Raw genomic sequence first — 7,589 nt, 5'->3', positions numbered from 1 at the left:
GATTAAAAAGTTTTTACAGGACTTAAAGCATTCTGCCAGAATTGTCTGAACTTCAGAAAAGGCTGGAGTGGTGTCTTCACAGCTGTTTCCTCTCAAGGGATCTTAAACCATAAGATGATTTCAAGTTAACATTGCACAATAAAGAACTTGGAAGTATAAGGACTTTGAAATGAATTGGCATATAATATGTAATCTGTTAGAGACAGGCGAGAAACAAAACAAAAACTGCACTTTGTCTGCCAAATGCTAGAAAAGAATTATATAAACTCAAGCACTAAGGATACTCAGAGATGCTGTAGTAAATGATGTGGTGAATCAGCTAGTTGCATGTTTCCTCTTGAATCAATCATGCCCCAGTATACCAACATGCTGTTAGGAGCATTGTGCTGCTGGAGGTAGCAGAGACAGTAAGGGTAAAATAATACCACAATTTCTTTATAAAAAATAGAAAAATCCCACTAACTTCATGAAACCAAAAATGCAAGTTTCAACTACCTGTCATATTAAATAACCCCTAGCACTTTTATCTTATTGTAAAATTCCCTTTGGGTAGTTGTATTCTGCCTTCCTATACCCTACAATTTGGCTGGGCCACCAGATCCTGAATTTAGTTAGCATTTGAGTATATCTAGATGTATAGATGTGTGTGTGGGACATACAATACCTTCAAATAAATATTATAGATAACATATATATGAATACATTTGTTTTTCTTACATGAGAAATTATCTGTGTATGTATGTGTCTCTGTGTTTATATTTGTATGGAAATATATTATGTAAGACAACTGTTATTCCTAATAATAAAATATATACACTGAATTGATATTATCAGCTCCCTACCACATAAAACTAAGGTTAATCTCTACAATCATTAAGAAAACCAATAACAAATATCTGTAAATGTCATATGTACTTACATTTTTGTATATAAATACTAATTTAGCTCATGACTATTTTTTGTTGTACCAAGCTAACATACATATTTTGTGATGTAATTCTGGTCCAAGTTTGCTTGGAAAGCACTTCTATAAATTCAACAATCAATACTTTACCTGTGAGAATGTCAACTACTGCTAGATAAATCCATAAATTAGGACCTCTGGGTAAATTGTAATAACAATTATTCCAACAATGTCACTCATTTATAAAAGCTGACCCCAGCATCCCAGCTCTTAAAAAATAAATAAATAAAAAGCCCCACACTCAGTGGATATACCAGCAGCCATTGGGGCTGCTGGGGGTTCATGGCAGAGCCTCCCCTCACACTGTGCAGGGAAGTGTGGGGCAGCGAGGATTTCCCCCCCGCCTGGTAGGATCTAGTGAGTGTGGGGCTTTACTTATTTTAAGGTGCTGGGATGCTGAGGCCAGGCAGGGCAGCCATGGGGTGGGGACTGGGAGAGTGGGTGAGGAATGGGGGCTTGTGGCAGAGCCCGCCATGCAGCATAGGAACAGTGGGGGGCAGCAGGAATGACTCCACCACCTGGCAAGAGATGGTGAGTGCGGGGCTTTTTAAAAAAAAAAAAAGAGCCAGGACACTGGGGCTGGGTGGGGAAGCCATCGATGAGGTTGGAAGAGTGGGTGGGGGATGGAGACTGTTTGATTCACAGATTTGGCCAATTCAGCAGCAGCTGAATATCTGAATCAGATTCGGCTAAATTGATTCGGGACAGTGATTCAAATCACTGAATTAAAATCACTGTCTCACGAATCAGCCAATCCAAAGCAAATACAGTTTGCACAGGCCTATTGTGCATGCCTATTGACATTTAAAAAGAAAATCAAGGGACATATTTACATGAGCCCAATATCTAAGACTTAAGTCTATCCACAAGAGCATATTAAGTGAATTCTGGTGACTCTTAAGTTCATTTTCATTTTTTCCACACCATGTTCTATCACTTTGTAAATTAAGTTAACAATGGAATTTGTACAATGCACATTTGCTGTAAATTCCTTCTCATGTCTTGAAACTTATGAAAATATTGAAAGTATCTATGATGCTAACATACAGTAAGGAGGCATACATAAATGAAATAAAGTTCACAATTCAATAGGAATACTATCCTGACAATTAACCTTGTGTTGAAGAAATTTGCTTGATTAAGACATAAATGAAATATCCACAGGCACAGAAGTCATAGCAAGAATTAGAATAGGATGTGCTTACCTCCACAACCATCCTTAGTCTACGACAACATTCTACGTCCCCGAAAAGGTGCGGGGAGGTTGCAGAGTGCAGGAGCTGAAGGCTTAGTGACCTGTTTTGAGAAAACCACCTTCCTAAAGTTAATTTAATCTATCTATGAATGCTCAAATTCCCCATGTTTCTTGTAGGATTATACCTGTTGGTTGGACAGATTTCAGTTCGTGAGCTAATGTAACCAATTAAAACAAACACATAGTAATATGTACCAAAATACACTGTTGACTCATTTAAGAAATATTTATTCAGACTGAAAAATCCTTTAAAAATTTGGAACAAAAATCTATTATTTCTATAACAGAATATATATAAATATACATGGGAACCATGTACAAATTAAAATAAAATATCAGCTGCTCCTGAAATCAACAACAGCTGTAAGAGATTTTACTAAATTCCATATTTGAGGAAAAGTTCAATTAATATTCCAATTCATGAATAATGGGATTTATTTTACTTTCAAAAGCACTATAACTTATTTTACTTAAAATGTTTTAAAAGAGAGATCACAAAAGCTTGAATGGTTACATATTATATTGGAGTTTGTTTTCTGTTTGTACATGTAATAATATAATATTTTCATAGCTATTGAAGTAGTTGGAGGAAAGTTGCTTTTTCTATTTTAAATACAATTTCATTATAAATCCTGTTTTACAAGGGAATTAACTATGGCAGGCTGCTTTAATAAGCATGAGGCTGAACCTATGGGTCCTACTCATTTCAGTTACACAGCATGTAACTCATGTTCCCATTTGCTTTGAATAATAAAGCTGCATAATCCAGCTCTTGGTTAGAGTACACAAGCGTGGTAGTCTCCCATCCAGATAATTACATGAAAGTCAAATTACATTCCATTAACATGTTGGCTAGGCCATCACAGAGAATGGAGTGTATCCAACCAGAAAGGGTGGAAGAGTCCAAATGAACAACTTCAATTTATTCAAAGACAAAGAAATGCCAAGACACTAAAGCTACATTTTAAGGTGGCTTGCTTCCACCACTACATCAGGTTGTGTTCTCTGAAAGTGATATTTACACCTGCCAAGCATTTTTTAAAGGAAGATGGGGCATGAATGGTACACAATTAAGTTATAACAGCCCAAATCTGAAGCTGGTAAGAGTGAAACAGTGAGAGTGGAAAAAGGAAAAAAAACCCCATCTATCAGGGAATTCAGGGTCAGGTGCAAAAATGACTGCATCTGAAGCATCCAGATTAAGGTGATCAACCTTTTTGTTGCCTCAGTGTATTGCCTGTTCACCTCCATATTACAAAGAGCACTGAAATATAACAATTACATTTGAGTCATGCTGAGTCCAGTTAGCTGCAAGAAAAACATGAAGTATAGGAGTGGCTCTACAGGAAAAATTTTGGAACAAGGTTGCTTGGGACAGAGTTTTGTAATATAGTTTCTGAATTTTCATTGAAGCCAAACTCCTGGAAGGGGGAAATATCTGAAAACAAAACAGGAATTGACCCATTTATTTATGTGTGTACACAGATTGATGACCAATGATGCAGTTATACATGTGTTGTACGTCAGCAGAATTGGAACAGATGCAATTAATCGATTAATCGTCAAACGAGCTTTAGTCAAAATGCCCCAGCCTCTATTTAAAGCACGGAACACTGAATACACATGAGGCTGCAGGCATTGTGGTGGTCTCAGGCTCGCTTTAATTATAGCACCTCCCCCTTCACCCCAGAGTATGTGTAAAGATGCCCTGAATATCTATAGTGCAAATTGCAAGAGAGATTATGACCAAAAATCATCTCAGATAACCCTGGAAGGTAATGCAGTACTGCATAAAGATGTAATAGAGACCTAGTGATGGGCATGTGTATATTTAGAATTCTCAGAGAGGTGCTCAGATACAGTACAGTAAATCTGTTTGGAAAGTCATTGCCAACCGTGTGCCATTTAGTGCCATTTACCCTTCTACAAAAAAACTTTGTCGTGTCATAAAGGTGCTGCAGAGTTTACACAAATGGTCTCTCTAAATGCTGTTCCCACTCTGGAAACTCATCTGACTTTATCTTCATTCTGGGCACGCTTCCATCCACATCCATGGATCTTAATGTTCATTTTCTGTCCACTGTGACTGCAGTTGTCATATTTTTTATGCCACACTCCTCTTGGAATCCCACACCTATATGCTCTGCTTTCTGTAGGTTAAATATCTACCTTAAAGTACTAACATCTACGATTAGTTGACGAATAATATCAGAGACAGTTTTGATTTTTCACTTGCAAACAAAACCCTGAGTAAGATAAATCTGGTTTTGCATAATCCAACTCTTTCAATATTAAGCTATTCTATCTCTAGTTTCCAAGGGTGGAGTGCTGGCTCTGAAGTCAATAGGAAAGCCAACTGACTTCTATATGACCAAGATATCACTAAAAGTCTCTGCTTCTATTTTAAGTATGTTTGTCAGCTCATTGGACAATAATACAGCTTTTATTTTGCTACAACTGCCACAAACAGAAGATGAACTTTATTTTCAGTAGGCAAATATACACAAGATGCTTACTACGCATTAGCCTAATTGTGCAGTAGTGTGTTACGGCAAAAAACTATTAACAATTTACTGTGCAGTATTATTAGGCTAATGTGCAGTAAGCATCACTAAATATCCATGCACTGGCCCTCCTGAGGAAAAGTAACTCTAGGTACTGTGCCTTTAGTTAGTACTTTATTAAGAAAGTACTAACCTAAATGTGCTGTATCTAAAGCACATCAATGAACGTATAGATGTGCCCAGTATATACTTATCTCTCATTGCAACACCCTAAACAGCAACTGTTTATAGAAAAGAAGTGAAGATTAGGATACATTTTTCACCACCTGCACAGAAACAGCTGTCAAAACAACAGTGGACAGCATTTAGCATAAAAAGAGCAATACATTTTTTTTCTGAGATTGGTTACCAGTGAAGACAACAATACAGGACAACAAACAGTGTGAATAGTTGCTAAACTGGGATGTGAACTAAATTCATTAGAGCCAAGTTTAAGCCAAAATATCATTTGGTGAAAGTAACTTGTTGGGAGTTCTGGTATACCTGTTTTCGAAGAAGACCACAATCCGAAAGGAAGTGGAGGGGCTCCTCTTTGTTTTGGTATGGATGCTGAAGGCTACAAACAGACTGCAAGTAATAAACTGAATATTACACAGACAGCAGGAAGTTCCTAGACACATGTTAACTAACAAACACTGATACAAACACACACATGCATGTACACATATACATACATGTATATGCATGTTTTTGATACTTAAAAACCTTTGCCCAAATCCCCTCAGAAAAGTTTATTCAGAAAACTTGATAACAATGTAAAGTTTTTTTTCTATGATTTAAAAATGGATGAAGAAACAGAAAACAAAATATACAAATATAGAACCTTCTTTCAATCATAACAAAAGGTGTTTTGTTTTGCTTTACCTTAAAGATCTGTACTAGATGCAGAGTGTTAAATATATGTATTATTTTGTATGTGGGCGAGCAGCAGAATGGCAAAAAAATTACAGTTGTTACAATATTATTTAAATTGTAAAAAAAAACCCCAAAAAGCCTAGAGAAAAAATATGAGGAAATCCAGAAGGATATAAAACTAAAAGTTCAGACAAAAAGTGCAGGTTCCTGCTGTCACGAGAATGCTTTGCAGAAAGCCTTAGGAGTTACAAAGATCCCTTGGAACAAACAGAAGTTCACTGCTGGTCCCAGTGTGGAGGGGAATCTAGCTGCTGGCTGAAGAGGGAAACAGGTTTCCCTCTTCTTCTGTTTCAGCCTGTCCCTATTTCAGAATGGAAAGGGGGAAATGGAGAAGAGGGAGCTTATTCTAGAGATTTTCTAGCTAGCTCTGGGGTCTCCCACCTCAAGCCACCCTAAACTCTCAGCAGGCGCTGAGAGGCTGCCAAACCAAACTTCCTCTGCTCCCTTCTGACCTCCCAATCTGAAAACAGCTTGAGGCAGGGAGGTAGCGCAGGCAGAAGTTGTAGAAGTTGCTATGTTTTCAGACATCTTCATTTGACCCTCATGCAATGAGGGGTCAGCTGTTCACTCAACTGGCCCTTTTTCAAGATGTCCTCAGCATGCAATTGTGTATGGTCATGGCTATACTTCTCTGTGGTCAGACTGGGCAAAAATTGTCACTTCTTTCTGTGCCCTAAATGAATGGCAGTAGAAATTAACTGTTGACCAATGTATGATAATGTCCAAGGAAGGAGGTGTGGGAAAAAAGTTGGAGCTGACTATGGGAAGCTTAAAAAGAGTCCGGCTTAAATTACAGGGGCAGTAAAATAAAAAAATAAAAAATCAAAGTGATTTCATTTCAGGGTGCTGTTGGTTGATAAAAATAATGAAAGACATTTCTATCTGAAAAGTTTTGTCATAATCAAAATATTTCATGCAAATGTGTCAACTTTGATAGAATTTGATAAGGGAAAAAGTCAAAACAAATTGTTTCAACGTTATCATTTCAGTTTGATAAAATAAAAACAAATGTGCCTTTGCGCTGTCATGAATTTTTTTATGGTGGTACAAAAGCCAAATGACTGGACATTATAAACCTTTGTTGCACCACAAATGCCCACTTCTGTGATCATGACCATACCTAATAGTTTTTTATGCCACCTTTTCATGGCTTGCATCTGTTTTCTTATACTGGGAGCATGTGGGCAGCCTGGAGCTGTCTGCACACTCCAGCCACCCCAGGCAGAACTTCACATGCCTGATCCTGCATCTACCAGAAATCCCTCTGCAGGGGGATTCCTGGGTCATACATACCATGCTGCTGAACCGCAACTCAGGTGCGTCTTTGCAAGCTGGGGAACCGTTGGTTACAGAGGCACTCCCCAAGTTGGGAGACGGCACCTAGAGCTGTTGTCCTACATGAATGCATCCTTGAAATCCTAGAACAGCTGATCATGCTCTAAAGAAGGCATCTGTTTTACCCTTAATTTAATTCTAAAAGGAGTCCTGGATCTGAGTTCTTAAAAGTGGAAAAGTCTTTCCTCCTTCCATTTTCTCAAGACATGTCCTCTGCCACTGATGGGGAAGGAGCTTTAGAATTTTACTTTTAAAATCAACCCTTCCCCCTTTCACTAGTCATGAGTTCTTCCCAGCTACATATGTCACTAAATACCTGCTGATAGCTTTTCTGAGCATGCTCAGTAGGCATGCATGTAATGTACCTACCCAATGTCTGTCATTTTCCACAAGGTATTATGCAAAAGTTGGCCAAGCAGGGGTAAAGTGCATTTCTGTAGTGTCTGGGTAGACTATACATCTAGGCCAAATGATTCTATTTGTGGCTTTCAAAAGTACAATTAGACTGTTAGTTTAGTTTTTGGATTCATATAAAGCTTTTGCAAGACTAAAAAAA

This window comes from Crocodylus porosus, unplaced genomic scaffold, assembly GCF_001723895.1.
Source record: "Crocodylus porosus isolate Cpor-Errol unplaced genomic scaffold, CroPor_comp1, whole genome shotgun sequence".
In the NCBI taxonomy this organism is placed as follows: domain Eukaryota; kingdom Metazoa; phylum Chordata; order Crocodylia; family Crocodylidae; genus Crocodylus; species Crocodylus porosus.
Note: the sequence above shows the minus strand (reverse complement) of the source record.